The sequence below is a fragment of the Pogonomyrmex barbatus genome, unplaced genomic scaffold, assembly GCF_055798465.1.
Source record: "Pogonomyrmex barbatus isolate J1 unplaced genomic scaffold, ASM5579846v1 scaffold6, whole genome shotgun sequence".
NCBI lineage: Eukaryota > Metazoa > Arthropoda > Insecta > Hymenoptera > Formicidae > Pogonomyrmex > Pogonomyrmex barbatus.
In genome coordinates this window covers 5,289,526-5,306,334 of record NW_028297160.1, presented here as the reverse complement: position 1 = coordinate 5,306,334, position 16,809 = coordinate 5,289,526, and the positions used below count along the sequence as shown (strand labels likewise).

Here is a 16,809-nt window from a genome sequence, read left to right as displayed (position 1 = left end):
CTTCGCTGTACGTTTTTATGAGGCTTAGTCAGAAACTAACGACGGTTTGCGCATTCCTCCCGCGCAATCATCCCTACTCCCACAATAAGATGTTTTTGATATCTATCAATTGTTGACTTATTCTTGATCAGTCTCATCATGACAGATTAACGTTCACAAATTGCTACGTTTAAAATGTGTAAGACTATAGGAAGTCTAACTTGAAGACCATGAAGTGACAGTGATAAGATTTTTAAATGCATAAAATGTAAAATGGATCGTAAATTAGTTTTTGTTTAGAAATATGTGATAAATGAAAGGAATCTAAGAATAGTGCGCAATGTTTAACGGAAGAATAGATATGTAAACGACGAAAAATATTCGTCTGGAAGTTTCTGCCACCATATAAGGTTTGAATCCAATTGATAAGAAAATGAAAAGTGACTGTGTAGTACTTTAATGGTTTTTTAATTTATCGATAAATTTTAAATTTGTTCGTGCAGTAGTAAAAGCAAACAATGATTAAATACACTGATGAGAAAAGACTATGACAAAGAGATAAGACTTAGACGATGATGATATTGAAAAATAATCTAAGGTATGTATCTATTAAGATAGAAAGAAAAATGACTTCTTTATAGTTAAATAGTCATATCTTTCTGGGGATGACTCTCGTATATTCAAAACTGAATATTAATAATATATATTTTAAAATTTTAATAATCATCCTCGTCCTTTCGAATCCTAATTCTTAATATATTGTCAATTCAATATATTAATATATTGAAAGTTAATATGTTGTTAGAAAGTTAATACATTGTTAATATAAAGAAGTTGAAAGAAATTTTATTGAGAAAATTTTATTAATTCCTCCTGTAGTGATAAATATATATATATATATATATATAAATATATGTATATATATATATATATATATATATATATATATATATTTGAAGTCGTCAAGCGGGTGAGAAATTCTACAAGGGTACTTTCCGAGATCAGGTATCCGAGCGCCAGCTTCTTTACTTCCCGACAGAATCGCTCGTGGTGAAACACGGCAGGGACGGCTGGGACGTGTTTCCCGCTTCACCCACCCTTTGTTTCCATAAATCACGACCCGACGGAGTTCCATCGAGAATGGGCAGGTGCTCTTGCACCCACTGTCACGCTCCGTGCACCCGTGTCCGCAATTCTTCCTTCTCCACCTCCGCCTCATCCTCATCCTCGTCCTTTCGAATCCTACCACCTTCGGTCTCTTCCTTCTCTCGGCGTCTCGCCCGCGTCCGTTCTCCTTTAAGTGCTTTTTTATGTGGTTTCGCCGTTTTCTTTCGACTTATATTTTTTTCCCCTCCCGTTTCGCCCAACGGCGTTCTCTTCGTACCCTCCTCGTCTCCAGCGCGCGCCTTTACTTTTAGGTTCTCCGGCGTAATTACCGCGTCTTGCGGTTTGCTAGCGGTTTGTCGGCGGGGCCTACAGGTGGTCCCTCGTGGAAACCGTTCTAGGTAATATTCAAGGAACACAAGACATTGCCACCCTTTCGCCTTTGCCGGCCGGGGTTAATATCTCAGAATCATCTCGCGAAAATTTGCAATAGCCAACTATCACCTACAGTCTCCAATCATTTTTTTTAAATTTTGTGTGAGTTTATATTTTTATTCTAATGTACAGAATGAATGTGTAGAAGTACAAATTAAAAAAAAAATTTTAATTTTTAAAAGTCTTACATATACCACAAAGGTGTGATCACAAGTGAAATGTGACTAATTTGTTTTTATACTAATATAGTATACCTTTACACACATCTGCGATGATCGCTTAATTCACTTTGTTTAACGAGTCACTTTACTTTCAATACCAACATTGGCGTTTCAGCACGTTGGCGACTTGAAATACTCTGATTCGTATCGGCACTGTTGCATTCACGATGCATTCGTCGCACCCGAACCGACCGACTGCATTTCGTTCGGACGCAGAGCGCACGAACAGGTGGCATCGATTACCGTGGCATGTGCTCCGAAACTAACGCGATTTTTTACCTCGGGGAGGTAATAAGGGTACACGCACGTAATCCACACGCGTAAATATAGCACCGCCAGAGTAATCTCGCCAAGGAACGAGGGACTGGGGTCGATTTATGTCAAGAAAGACGCTCGCTCACTTTGGTCCGCGTACGATTCAATACGACGGTTTAATACTGAGAATAAAGATATTGATAAAGTGCGATGGATTTTGCCGCAGGATTTTATGATTTTTATAGCGAGTATTCGGTTCACCGATGATATCTTGCAGACGGAATCTTGCGCGAACTCGTTCTTCGGAGCTCGAGTGCGCCATTCGCGCCTCGTTATTTCACGACGTACAACCACCAATCGTCTTATATAAGCTCACGCTGTATCTGCTCTCGTACGTTACACATCCACACGATAAAAAATACGTAGAAGAGATGCAAACTGCAACGTTAATCAAACGATATTAGACCTGCACGTGTGTATGTTACAGTTTGTTTCATGTTCGCGATTTGCATTGACTATGATATCAATGAAATTCAAAACATTCAAGACTGTTCTCTTATTGCTTCAGACGTCAGAATAGTTCTCGTGCATTTTCAAAATGTTCCTATAACATCTTATATGAGACAGTTTTGCGTGGAAGTACTGGGAAAAGAATATTTTTATATACCGTTACATAGTGCGAAAGAAGGCATCACGTATTAGACTGAAGAAGCGTTGCCAGACGTACTATTACTTAAAAATTGCTTCAGTGCGAATCAGACTGCTGCACTCAAGTGGGCGGACAGACATCACGTTCCCAACGGCTGTCTACACCTTTTCATTGCGAACGTGTCTAAAACGCGTGAAAGATCGGGAGCCTACTACTCGACGCGCGGATATCACGAAAGCGTCTCGGGGGAAGGGGTTTCGATCCGGCGAGGTAATCTCGATACAAAGAAAACGTTTCTACTCGCGAGTCATCGGTGGGACGGACGTGCAGACGCGATGCACTTTGACTTTTACGCCGAAATAAACGTTTTATAATGATGCTGCAGTATCTCGGGAACTCGTTTCGTCCATTAGTCGACGGTGCACCTGTAGCGTGAAGCGAGTGTGGGGGTGTGCGCTCCGAGAAAGGGTTGGATTGCCGGGGATCGACCCTCTAATTTGTACTTCCCGAGGCGGACCTCTCCTCGGTTCAGGTTCGCTCGGGGTCAAAGCTTCAAATATAGCTCTTTAGCTACCTCCGACCGGATGTAGTCCGGGTTAAAAAAGATAAATCATTATATCTCTGGAATATAATTCTGCGCTCATATAATAATAATCTAAAATATGGAATCATTTTATGTTACTATTTTTAATATTTTTATTATGCGTTGAATATGTAAAATATTGTCTAGGGTAATTAATTATTTACATTAATTTTTTTAAATTATTTTTGAAGAAGCCGCTTTCGAAAGTTTCTGCTTACGTCATCGAACATTCCTCCCAGTGTTAATTTTCCTGCGTTTTTTCGTGAGGAAAGTCCGATGGCGATAACCTCGTGATGCACGGCCGCGATCGCGTGGCGACTAACGATCCTCGATTTCATACTTCGATACGAATCTTCTGCGCGATGCAAAACCCGTACCGGTGAAGGGAAAAGACATCGGAGTCTTACTCTCCTCGTTTTTTCGTCGTTGCGCCGTTGAATTGCGGAATTCACGAAAGAACTCCGGAATTTATCGTCGCGACCCGTATTTACTGCACGAGCAATATGAATATTTAATCGGATTTATTTTACGCGCTCGCCGCTTCTTCGTGCACGTTCGGGTTCAAGGGTTAATGAAACTCGCCGAAAAATGCAAATAAGATGCCAGTGGCCGTGAGTATCGACGCTTGTTGCGCTCTTTTCTCTTTGCCGCGGCGCACTGCGGCGTCATCAGCCCTCGAAAGCGCCCGTCGACTGCAGACCGATAAAAATATCCGAAAGCGCAAATTAGAGGCCCCGCCACGCTCAGCGAATTTGCCCGGCAACCTTTCACGTGAATCTTGTACGTGGCACGGTCGCGTAATGACCCAAAATACTTTCTACGAAATTTTTACGCGAACGAGATATCTCGACGCGTCGACGGGGCGCCTGATATTGTTTTTCGAAAGTGAAAGATTGCCGTACGATTAAATGAAATTTTAATCTGTTTTCTTTAATAGATTGTTGTGTGATAGTGGCACAAGTGTTTTGTGATGAAAATTGAAAAGTTTGACATTTTAAGGTATTCTATTGATGCAATGATTAGATAATCTTGCTCTTTTGATAAATGAAAGAATGATTTTAAGTCAATATGATTATTTTCTCTAGTGTTATAAATACAAAAGAAATTTAGAAATTGTTTGATTTGAATTATTGCAACTCAACAGGGATTGCACCTATATTGCGTATAGTCATTAATTTACGCACGCAAGTGTCAAGCAAGCAGGTGTAACATGGCACGTCCTCGATGAGTGCCATCTGGTAAGGTGGCGTTTCCACGACCGGAAGCAGGATGTAAAACGATGCTAATTGATAAGTAACGAAATCATGGAGTTGAACGCACGAGGCGTCGAATTTTTAACGGACAAATGCGACTAATTTATTCGTAGCAAGTAAGAAAACGTGCAGAAACGTTAAGAATTTGCTAAGACTTTGCTAAAATTGATCATACGTTTGAAAAGTGATTTATAATTAAATATTTCTGAAATTAGATGATTAATTCATAAATCAATTGTGAATATTTCAATAAAATGCAAGAGAAATGAGTTTAAGTTGTTTTTGATGTCACAAATGTTATGTCGCATTGTATGAAATATATTTTGACAGCAATTCTAAATCATAGTCTTAATTGGATTTGGCAAATACTTAAAAAATATATTTCGCTGAAATGCTTATTGCTAGGTTCACGAATGCAGTTGCGATCGTAAAATTCTATCCTGTCGTCGCGCGTTAATTTTTTTTAAATACTCTTTTGTCCACGCTATAGTAGATTGTGAAAGCGGTTGTGTCGCAGGAATATGAAGGAAGAAGAAACATTTGGAAAGTTATATCGCACGAGTATAGGAGCACGATTGATGATTTACGTTGCTAATAAAGTTCTCCGAATTAACATAATACTCAATCGGCCATTCGGCTTGTAGTAGCTTTCCTGCATTTGACTCCGCAATAATGTGACGTGATTTATTGTCACGCCCAGTGTCGAATCCGTTCCAGAGAATTTTTCCAAATGGCGGTTATCTCAAAGGTTTCGAATCTTTTGAGCTTACTTTAAGCAAACATTGCCCTTTTTCTAATAAATCTGTTTAATCCCACGCAATTGTGCCCGACATGGTTCACTATTTTACATATAAAGGAATTTCTCTTTTTATATATTCGTTTCTTGAGTATTGATAAAAATTCCAGGACCGAGATTAGGTATCGCCTCCGTGGGCAACATGATTTACATATCTTGTATGTTGCAACATACAATGTGATATAATCGGTAATGTGAATTAATTGTCTTAATTACATTGTGTCAATTTTACTTTGGCGAGCTTTATTAGGCAATTGCCTGCAATTTATTATATATTCAAGCTGTAGACATATTTTAAATGTATTAAAGATATTATGCATCAAATGTTATTTTATTCATGCGAAAAAAATCTTGAAGAAATGAACAATCTAACAGTTATCACCTCAAAATTCTATGACTGAATGATCAAGTAATGTACAACAAGCGATTGAAATTAGTGAAATCTTCTCGCCAGGTTTTATCATTTCTCACTCTCTCTATGATCGAAATCGCACTTAACGATGCAAATAAAGTATCGCCCGTAAAATAATAATTAAACGATGATATATGATCGGCGAAGGTTGAAAGTCGTCGATCGAGGCACGCAAGTTGGCAGTACGATTTTTGTTGAATAAGTCTGAAGTCGTGCATGTGCAGCGCGATAATCAAAGCATATTTTGGCATTATTTCATGATCCAAAATTTAATCCCACGATTTACTTACCGATGTGGCTTTCGGCGCGCTGCGTGCCATTAAAAGCATCGCGTCTTTAATATCGTGCATAAAACGCGCGATAGAATTTATACCCCCCGTATTTATTCGACACCGTCTTAAGAGGGTTTCTTTGACTCTTGGAAACGCCACGGCATTCTTACCACAGGTATTATGTCTGTACTTAACGGGCGTGCTGTTTTGTTTCGCCACATGTTGGAAGAAGGATAAAGGAGGATGGAGGAGAACGACGACGAAGGAGCAGGGAAGAGTGAGATAGAACGAGCAAGAATGGAATAAGTAGCGGTAAGAAAATCGACGCCGGACTTTCAGCTTACTGACCGCCGGCTAATTAGGCGTAATTAAATCCGCGGAGGTCCGCTCGCATCTGCTCCTGTGTCTGGAGAAGATAATGGAAATCCTGCTGTGCTTATGGGTCGCGAGGAATATATCGTGCGGCCTTGATTCCATGAGGATCCTATACCTGCATGAGTAAAATAAATGGAGATGCGAAGAATCACCTTGATTTTGAAAAAATATCTTATAATTTAGTTATTTGAAAGAATTTTATATTGTTCTCAGGAATAAATAATTTTAAAATAATTATTTGTAGCCTATTATAATTATTTAAATATTTTATCTACGCGATAAATTTATGTCTTTGCTACATTATACAACAAATGTTTCTCCTTTATGTAAAAATAATTGCGTTAAGAGAGTCGTTTCTCTGAAATTATGAGAATCCATAATTTTATATATTCTGAATAATTCCAATACTGCGATATTATTTGTATCTCAAAGAGATGTGCTAATATAATATATAATTGAAATCTTGAAATTTTTTATTTGTCGCAGATGAACATTGAATCAACATTTTGCATTCATCCATCTGGATGTATTACGACTTCCTGTGTGTATCAAATTACTGATTCTCTAAGTAATAAATTGCTGAAAGGTCATTCTATATTTCCGCATTTCACCATTGATAATTACAGGATACATCATGTGCCAGATGGCTAATTGATGGTAATATTGTCGGCGATAATATCGTAATAATTAAATTGTTTAATGCAAAACAAATAATTGTTATGTAAAATTTTAGAGATAAAAATTAACAATTACTTAAATACATTTTTTTATTACTAACATGTAATTATCTCTCTGTAAAATTTACCACTATAAAAGATAGACTAGATAATATATTGAGTTAAAAATACACCGATTGATATTAACGATTGACATTAATTGATATTAATACACAAGCACTTTAAAATTGAGAAAAGATTATGCCATTTTGTATGCTTGATACTTTCGCTTGTTAAAAAGAACTCGCTGAAATGTAAGATTTCAGATTTCTTATCTTTGAACGTTGTCCAAAGAGGACAGTGCTACAGAGAAATTAATTTGGCAAATTACGCAACATGAGCAAACGGATTCGAGAGGTCAAAAGTGGCGGGCCATTAGTTAGAAGAACGGTCTATACATAATATTAACGTAACAGCTAATGAAAACGATTCGTTTTACTCTATCATTTACTTTAAGATCTGGAAAGTTGGCACTCCGAATTGCAGATTTTTAATTAGCAATTTGATTATCCATAATTTTATCCACGTTCATCTATAAATAATTCTTTTATTTACTTTGTAAAAAAAAGTTAAAAGTAAAGAAAAAAATTTCAACTTCACAAATGTGAGAAAGCAAAGCATCTTGAAATGTGAATTTACATGAAATGGATATAGCATTTGATTGATTTTGATTGATGATTGTCTACAAAAATTGCCATACCTTCATAGATCTTTTATTTCAATAAAGATAAAAAATCGATTGTAGAAATTTATGAGAGGATAAATTTATCTATTGTAAAATTCTGTGTTATTTGTAATTTTTTTTTCTGCATATTCTTAATATTAATTCTGCTTAAATCTGACAGAAAATTTTATTTAAACTTGTTACGATATTGTTGGGGGATTTATAATTTTTATTTCAAGTATTTACATACTTATCTAATCAGCGCGTGAGGACAATAGAATAAAAACGAATTGCATATACGTCACATTCGTACGATAATCGCATACACTGTCGCAAATTATCGCGGATTATTTTTACTCTCGTTACGCAACATCCCACCGTCGTAGCGTCTGACGCGCAAATTCGCGTCGTGCTTCTGTTCGGCATGCGCGTAGAGAGTGATCCCGCCAATTAAAGAGGAACACACGCGGGAATCCCTGGGTTTCTCCGACTCTTTGATCGCCAACCGACGGCGCAGAAAATTAATTTGGCAAATTACGCGGCGCGGATAAGCCGAGGCGAGCCGGATACGGCGGGGTCACGGGGCTTCCACACTCGCCGTAGCCGTGTGTCGGCGGTTCTCGCATATATACGCATATATGCGAGCCTTTAACGATATAGAACGCTGGAAGGTTACGCCACATAACCGTCGGCTATCCGAGTGCTCGAGTAACATTCCGAACATCCCACGAGCGGTCACGCGATATTCCTCGGAGTCCCGAACATTCGTTTCTATAAGACGGTTGCATTATCCCGGAATCCGCCCGATGAATCGTCCTTTCCCACGAAGGGTCCCTCTTCTCGCCCCCTTCGTCCTCCGCCCCTTTCTCGTCTCCTTTAACCGCGGCCTGGCCTGCCCTCTTGCCGAAGAGAATTCGCGTGTGCATAACTCCGTCCGATTAATTATCCGGCGTCTAATTGCCGCAATAATTATGAGCGCGCGAGTAATAAAACGTAATCATGCATATGAATTCAGTTTCGAGCCTTATGTCTTTCGACCTGGGCGGGGATTGCTGAATAGCAAAATTGCCAGACGTTGATAGAATCTTATCTCCATACGTAGAAATTCATTATACGTAGAATTCATAATCATAGGATATACAGGCAATGAACGTTAATAATTCCTGCACACATTAGGAATTGGGATAAAAAAAGATACGCATGTATATGAATTTTATTTTATTCTTTAAATTTTTACATCGATGAAGTACCACTACAATTTTTGTCAGAATTATTTAATGAAAGATACATTACGTTATTATATTATTTAAACTTTTTTTTAAGGAATATTCTCTTGAATTTATTGGGACACTTAAATTCTGGTTATGCATAACTGCGGCAATTTTTTTCAGACAGCCGAGGAAAAAAATTGCCGAGGTCGCGGTATGCGTAGTAAGATTTGTGAGGAAGTTGGACGAACTCGTAAAGCATTCAGCTGGAAAGCATGAACCCGCGGCGCCGAAAAAGAGAGAGAATCAAGGATCCTTCGGCTTCTTGAGCGAGCATAATTTTTAGCGGCATCGGCTTTTTCGTTGATGGGCAAACCACCATAAATAAATGCCGTTTTTATGGCTGCCAAATTGGGCATTTAAAGCATATTCGGATTTTACTGACGTTTGGTAGCGCATCTTTTACTTCGTGACCCTTCTTCGACGGAAACATATCAACCTCTGGCGCCACTGAAACGAGAATTCCAATCCGCAAAAGGACAATCACGAGTATCATTTCGATCCAAAGTTTCGAATCTCTATATCGCATTCATTGAACTCTAAGTATAAAAACCTGTTCCTTTTAAATCATTTGGATTCAATTTTACGACGTGATATTGGAAAATTTGGCTCTGTCGATTGTAGCAATCTTTTTCATTTTGCATTATAGTATTTAAATTGCATATTTATTTTAATATGGCTATATTACATTGTTATTTTTATTCTTTTGACATTTAAATTAATTTTTCATAAAAAAGGACATTTGGTTTGGCTTATTGCGCGATCATATTCATTGAAATCTTCAGATGGAGTGCTGTTTTTTTTTTTTTATTTCGATATCGTGCTAAAGATACTAATTTTTTGCGAAATAACAATGCATCAGTCTATCATCAAAATTTTTGTGAAAAAGGAAAAAAAAACGGTATTTCTCGTGGCGCGACGATCGCAGATTTTAAGTGTCTTAAATGATAGACTTGGACTTTCATCTCACGACATGGTCCTTAACGATTTCTCGATCGAGATGCAAATCGGGATTCGTGCTTTAGATGTCAAGTCCGTTCATTCGCGCGTTGTGCATCTACATTAAACGTAATAAAAAGTTACTGAGGAGATAATTTTACATTATAAACGCCGAGATTGCTTTTGCAACGGGAAAATTGCCGCGCTTGTTTGGCGGCAACGTCGCTCGCGCACATTCGTACCTCGGGCCGTCTTTCTTGTTGCATTCGAATGTAAAACGTTCGACCGTAGCACCTTGCTTGACGGTGATATCCTATCGATACACCATAAATTGCCTCGCGGGAGAAAATTATGAGTGCTTAAGCCGGACCGTTGTCGTCCGCGATCACCTAGGAAGGAAGAGTAACAACCCGTAAGATCTAGTCTCGATCGTTTTTAATGATCGAGAAGACATGGTCATCATCGCGGGTACGACGAGAAAAGAGAGAACTAACATCGAGAGACGAGACGAGACGTCGTGAATTCTCTCGCGGTGGCGCCCGATCCATCCCGATCTGCATATCAAACGGTCCGATCGTCATTCGCATCCTGCGCTTATATTCTAATGAAATGTTGTACGCGCATCCACCCGTAATGACGCGTTACCACGCTTCGCGGGCGAAGGAAGACGCGGCCGCGGAAAATTCGCGCGGTGTGCGTGCGATCGCGAGCGCGAGTTTCAAGCGCGGCTCGCAATCGGCCGAGTGCCGGCCAGTGAATCGCCGATGAGGTGGATAATGACGTGGGCGCGGATCCCGGGATCGTGCGGGCGCCTTCGGGAGAAAAAGGCCACGGGGACGCGGAGGATGCGCGCGGGACGCGTTCGACGCGCGGTGACCACCGCGCTCTCGTTTGATGCGCCACGAACGAAAGATAATCGCCACGCTCCGGGCGACGAAGGTATCCACCAGCATCCACGCTCGGCAAGCCGAGGCACACGCTCCGCCACGCTTCGCCATCCCCACCCGCGCCTTGAGGCACCTTCGCAGTGTCCGTTCGTTTGATGGCCTTGTTTGGCAGTAAGGGTGCGGTAACGCGATCGACAAAATCGGACTCATCTCTTTTTGGCCTTTTATGCAATTAAAGTGGCAGCGAAGATGACGCGAGAGATACTTGACTGGATCCTGCCAACTCGACAGAATTGCGCTTTTTGTTTGTTATACAAAAAATAATGTATAGTTCTCAACATTCTTAATTAATATTATTAATTAATATTATTCTTAATTAATATTATTCTTTATGTTGCAAATAGGTTCACATTGCTGACCGACTTCACTTCGATAAGTGAAAAATCATTCTACGTATAATTCTTTACTGGATTAATTCTATTTTTCGACTCGGGAATTTTAATTTATTGATGCATCAATTTTCAAACAACTCAAGTCACGTTTAACGAGTTCGAATCGCACGATATGGGAACTAATTCGACCGTGGCTACGCGAGTTATTTTCCAGTAACGCACTTTTAGGCCGCAGGGCGCTCATTACCCTTGCGCTAATGTATGGTCTCTTGATTTTAATGTCCCTGTCCGTTGGAAACTTTACGATTCTTCGTTTCCATCGGACTTTATGCGTGTTACGGATGCCTCGTTGTCTTACCGGTTCGTTAGCGACAGGTTCCACCTTGCGTCTTTGCCATGGAGAGAAAGAACCGAATTATCTCGCTCGTCGCCACATCTGCTTCTGTCTCATTCGTTAAGATTTCGCAGTACGCAACTGTCATAATAGATTTCAGCGAATATTTTCATTACTTTTATTGCGTACCTTTGTTTGTGCAAATAATAAGCAATTGAAAGCGCTCTAGGCAACTTGTCGCTGTTATCGATAAATTGAGAAATATACATATATGTTTTATAATTAAAAAGGAATCTTAAAAGGAATTTTGTAAGGAAGAAACTTTGTTTGCTGTTAATTTTTGCTGTAATTAGGATAAAGATATTTATTACCAGGTGTGAGATAAAAATATACATTTTATGAAAAATGTATGTGTATTTCTTAAAAATAAACATTTTTCTTGTACAGCTAATAAATTAGTTGCGAGAACATATTGCTTTACCGTTTCGACTAACCAGAATTTTTCATTGCTGCATCAGCTCATAAAATGATGGCACCTTATTATATTAATTTATAGCCATTAATTATGGGTCGCGCTTTTTAACCATCACGATTTCACAGATGCAGGGATATACATATGCAGAAACTTTATAACAGGCCATGTTGAAAATATTTCGGTGAAACAACAACAAATTCCGTTATATTTACGTGTTTCGACTGTAACGTGCACATTTTTTTTGCACGCGGCCGCCTTGGGAGAATTACGCGAGTCCTCATTTTGCCACACGTGGTTTCACGAATATTTTATTCCTTTAATCTCGGCAAGCTATGTCCCACCCCCCCCCCCCCATCGTTTACCCCGACAATTTCAGACACTCTATTTCTTCGAGACAAATATACATATATCAGAATCTCAATTCGATACGGATTCGGATAGATAAATCTTTTTACATTTCGCGCGAATGAATGGACGACATCCAATATCACGATCAATTAACGGAAGAATGATTAATCAGCCGCGAGTAATTCGCGCGAAAGGGACAGAGAACGTTTCGCCGTTACGCCGTGACGCTGGCGCTCGATCGAGACACTTCTTTTTTCTCGCGAAGAGATTTACTGCACGCTACGGTGGACGAGAACCCGTGTAAGAGGAACCCGGCGGCCACAACGTGCGTGTCCAACCTCCACGGGGCGACCCGGTCGTTACGACTTCACGCTGACTTTTGCACGCACAAACTTGCGGGGCCGCCACGAGCGTTCGTGCAAATGAAACGTGCAACGCCGCGAGTCCTGCTCGTGCGAGAGGGAGGCAGGCGGGAGCGGACGGCAAAACGGAGCGAGTAAGACCTGCCTCGAGCTGATCCAGTAAAATTGCGTAGGCAGATTACTCGAGTTGTTACCCCTGCCCATTACTCGCGCGCGTAGCACTTGGAGCGATCGACCGGTCAGAAATCAAGGCTCGATCGCGAGATTCCTCGGCTTTCACCCGGCTCGATTCCCGGACGATAGTAATTTCTTTCCGATCGGCACTCCGTCGAGGGTACCGAATATTTTGATTATCGACGCCCGTTCCCCCCGTAATGAAACGTTTCGCGGTCGCGCGATGCGAACAAGTTTATGCCTGGTGCGCCGTGATGCGAGGTTGAGGAATTCTCGTTACAGGATGTGGGCATAAGTATATATCAGTTTGTCATTTCTCATTCTCCCTCGTTGACAAAGATGTAGGTGCGGATAATATAAGGTTTTAGGTCGCGATGAATTATTATGAGAGTTGTTCTATCTAATCGCAAAATTATTTTTTAATCGAACGTTTCTTTTCTTTTTGCATTACATTCAGGCGTTGTTGCGAGAGATACGAATGCTCAATTACGAGATGCTCGTTGGTCCCGAACATGCGTTTCGTAACGCAGGCTCGCTGCAAATCCTCCGAAAATATCGCAACTCACGTTTCAGGAAAACGTGATCGATAAACGCGCGCTTTCTCCCAACAGGTGGTCCCGCTTTGCGAAGCGCGGCTGCGACGCACGCGTCGGCTTTCCCGGCTTTGCCTCTCGACGCGAGGGATGGGAGGGAGGGAGATGAGGGGGGAGGGGTTTAGGAGTCGACCGCTCTGAAACCTTTATCCTTTGTAATCTCGGGGCGGCATCCTCCGGGATTAAGAGTAGGACCAGTCGAAATCCGTGCTGACGCCGGGCACGCGCTCCATGCTGCGAAATAACGGTACCGTTCGGACCGCTCGTCCGAGATTTTAAATCTCTCTCTCTCTCTCTCCCTTCCTCGGGCATAACCGCGCGCCGTATGGCGACCAGCAAAAGCGGAAAGAGACGAAGAAGAAATTTCACCGCGCCTCCTCACAACAGATTGTCATCCGCAGGTGGACCGGCATGGCGTTGGTGAAAAAGTGGCGCAGCGGTTAATCGCTACGCGGTGAATTCGCGGAAGAAGTCGCACGATCTCGAGAGGAAATCTTGGGTCAGAGAAGATTACTTCGAACAAAGGCGTATAAATATTTCTTAGATGGGTCTAACATAAGAATTTTACGTTTCTTCTTTCGCGTCCCTTTTCAAACTTAAAATTCTTTTTCCTCAAATTTTCTCAAATTGAGAGTAGATTAAGATAAAAGAATTTCTTTCGCGTTTGTGCAAAGGAATCAAATATATCGAATATATCCGCTCTTGCGGATTATAAGCAAGACTCACTGTGACGCTCGAGATGTTTCAAGAAAAACTGTACAAATTCATCCCCCCATCGTTAAAATTCTTAACTCCAGTCATCTGGCCGATAAAGTTTTATAATAAGTACTTCACCGATAAAGTACTTTGCCACCTATTTTATACGTAGATAATAAAACTTAACGGAGAGTTTACGATCTCGTTAAGTTAAATTACCGCGAATAAACAATCTCCGTTTCAGATTTTTTTATACTTGCGTGATACTTCAAGTATCCGAAGAACAGGTTGCGCACCGTATAATGTCTTGCGGCGAAAATTTCGTTTAATTTACGAGAAATTGCGAAAAATGTTTTCTTTTTTAATTAACGGCCTTACGTAAGCGTCAATGCGTATCGCTCTCGATAATTAAACATAATTGCCGAATTATGTTGCTACGCCAGCCAATTTAAAGGACACGTGCTTAATTGCGATCCAGGTTCTACAGCGTGTGTCAGGAATTCCTGAATTTATTAGAAGTCATTTCATAATCTATTTTTATACATGTCTAACTATTAAATGCATAAATTAATTTAAATTTAAAAATTAGTTAAAGAAATTAATTTACAAGACTTATATTTTATAAATAATTTCAATTTTGTGTTATATAATATTTGTAATTTTGTAGTTTTTAAAGTAACGTTTTTCGATTTCTTTACGCGAGAATCTTCAACTCACAAAGATGCTGCGTGTGTTTTGGCCTGTTCTAGCATGATAAATCTTGACCACATTGTGGAATCTGCCTGCCAACGCGACGGACCATATATCTTGATGGGTGCAATTATCCAAGGACGAACGAGGAAGAGGCAGGTGATCCTTGGCTGAAGAAGGTATTAACAGATATACCGATTTCGTCAGCCGCCTGTCCGGAGACCGGCAAAAACCTAAACTAGCAAATGCCTAGGATCTTAAGATGTCGGCCGACATCCGTACCTCTCGTCGACCCATCTGCGCCATTTTCGGCAGGTGAAACGGAATATCGCGAAATGCGAGAGAAGAAAAAGGATTCGGCTATTCGTAGTCGCCGGACCGAGACGAATTTCACGAGCGAATCTCTAGCGGAGTTTTGTTCAAACCGCAGAATCAGATCAATATATATCCTTTCGGCCTTTGATAAGTTTAAATAGGAATAGGATGTGATGGTTTGCCGAAGGAATGCTAATCTCTCTTGCGAAAACGATCGAGGCCGATCGAGAAGGTAAACTAGTAATTCTTATATTTATTTTAATATCGCTGTCGTCCTTTTTCATACCTGTGTTTCAGGCGCCAAACGTAGCACCATAAATCATCTGTGTATCTAATCGAAATATACGTGCTAAAAAAAATACATGAACAAAGAAATCGAAAGAAATCGCAGTTTTTCTTTACTCCCTGTAGTTGTATAACGGACGGATAAAATGTTGCGTCGTGGCGTCGAATGAATATGATCACGAGCGTTCAACGTTAAATCGCGCTTTATCAGTATGCTTTACGAGCTCATGCAGAGACCGGACTAGTTATATCGTCCCTGTTATTTCTCTCGCATGTGAAATTAGAGCAGGAACACGCTCGGCTGCAAATGCTTTACATTATAGCGGCAGGTGCCCCATTAAGGGATTCTTGAAACTAGTTTTGCGCTCACGTTGCGTTGCGTGCTCGCGCTCGCGATCCCCATTATTGGCGGATCGTCCGCGCGACGTTAAATGAATCAGCCACGGCCGTTTGACGTTTCGCATCCGCGTCTCTAGGCGGGAGCCCGACGGGGATTTCGTGGATTATGCGGACCCTCGGGGTGCCAATTTTAACTCTTTACGCGCCCCGGTGTCATTATACGGAATACATTTTGCGCTGCGAAATCTTAATTGGCAATTACCATAATGTGGCCGTTATAATTTGTTGCAAATTGCCTCGGTTGCGGTTGTTGAGGGACCGATCTATTTCGATCTTTAACATGCCTGCCTTTTATCTCGTACGAAACGAAAATTACAATGTACATGTCTCGGCTACGTATTTGGCAACTCGTTTTTTTTTTTTTTAAATTGCTAAATTCTATCTCTCTCTTTCCCTCTCTTTACTTTAGGTTTCATTATTTATGAAATTATCTAAAATATTTCTACAATGCTCGCGAGCGCAAGTAGCAAAAATAAAGACGCTATAGCTGGAAGGTTCGTGAGAATCGCGATGTAATAGCATGACAAAGAGATACGTCAGAATAATTGCCGTTCTTGCCTCTTACATTCCCTTACCTTTCATCTGCTATCGAGCGGATCGCCGCGCATGAATACCTCGCGAGTAAGTGGTCTGCGGAATTAAAGGAGACTCACGTTAGTACCAATAATTTACACGCTGTGCGGTTCTTCGTATGAGCGCGAATGAAGAAAAAAGAAACGACGGCGCGCAATCTCTCTTAACGTTCAGCTACAAATTACATTACTGTGGCAAATGGGCTATTACGCGAATTCTCAATCTAGTTCCCTGGCTCGTTCCGCGTCTCAATTATTCTCACGGACAGTTCGCGGCTTCTGGAAGATATTCTTCGACATAACGAATAAACGCTTACAATCTGTTTGTACTTTTCTTGCGGGCGCGTCATGATAGCCGCCTTTTTA

At 40.6% G+C, this 16,809-nt stretch overlaps 1 long non-coding RNA gene across 1 annotated transcript; it reads left to right on the top strand.

The window, feature by feature from the left end:
• Positions 1-14,936: 14,936 nt before the first annotated feature.
• Positions 14,937-15,572, top strand: LOC148935113 (uncharacterized). Its single transcript, XR_016140734.1, has 2 exons — positions 14,937-15,419; positions 15,485-15,572. It is a non-coding gene; the product is annotated as an uncharacterized LOC148935113 (long non-coding RNA).
• The last annotated feature ends 1,237 nt before the right edge of the window (positions 15,573-16,809 follow it).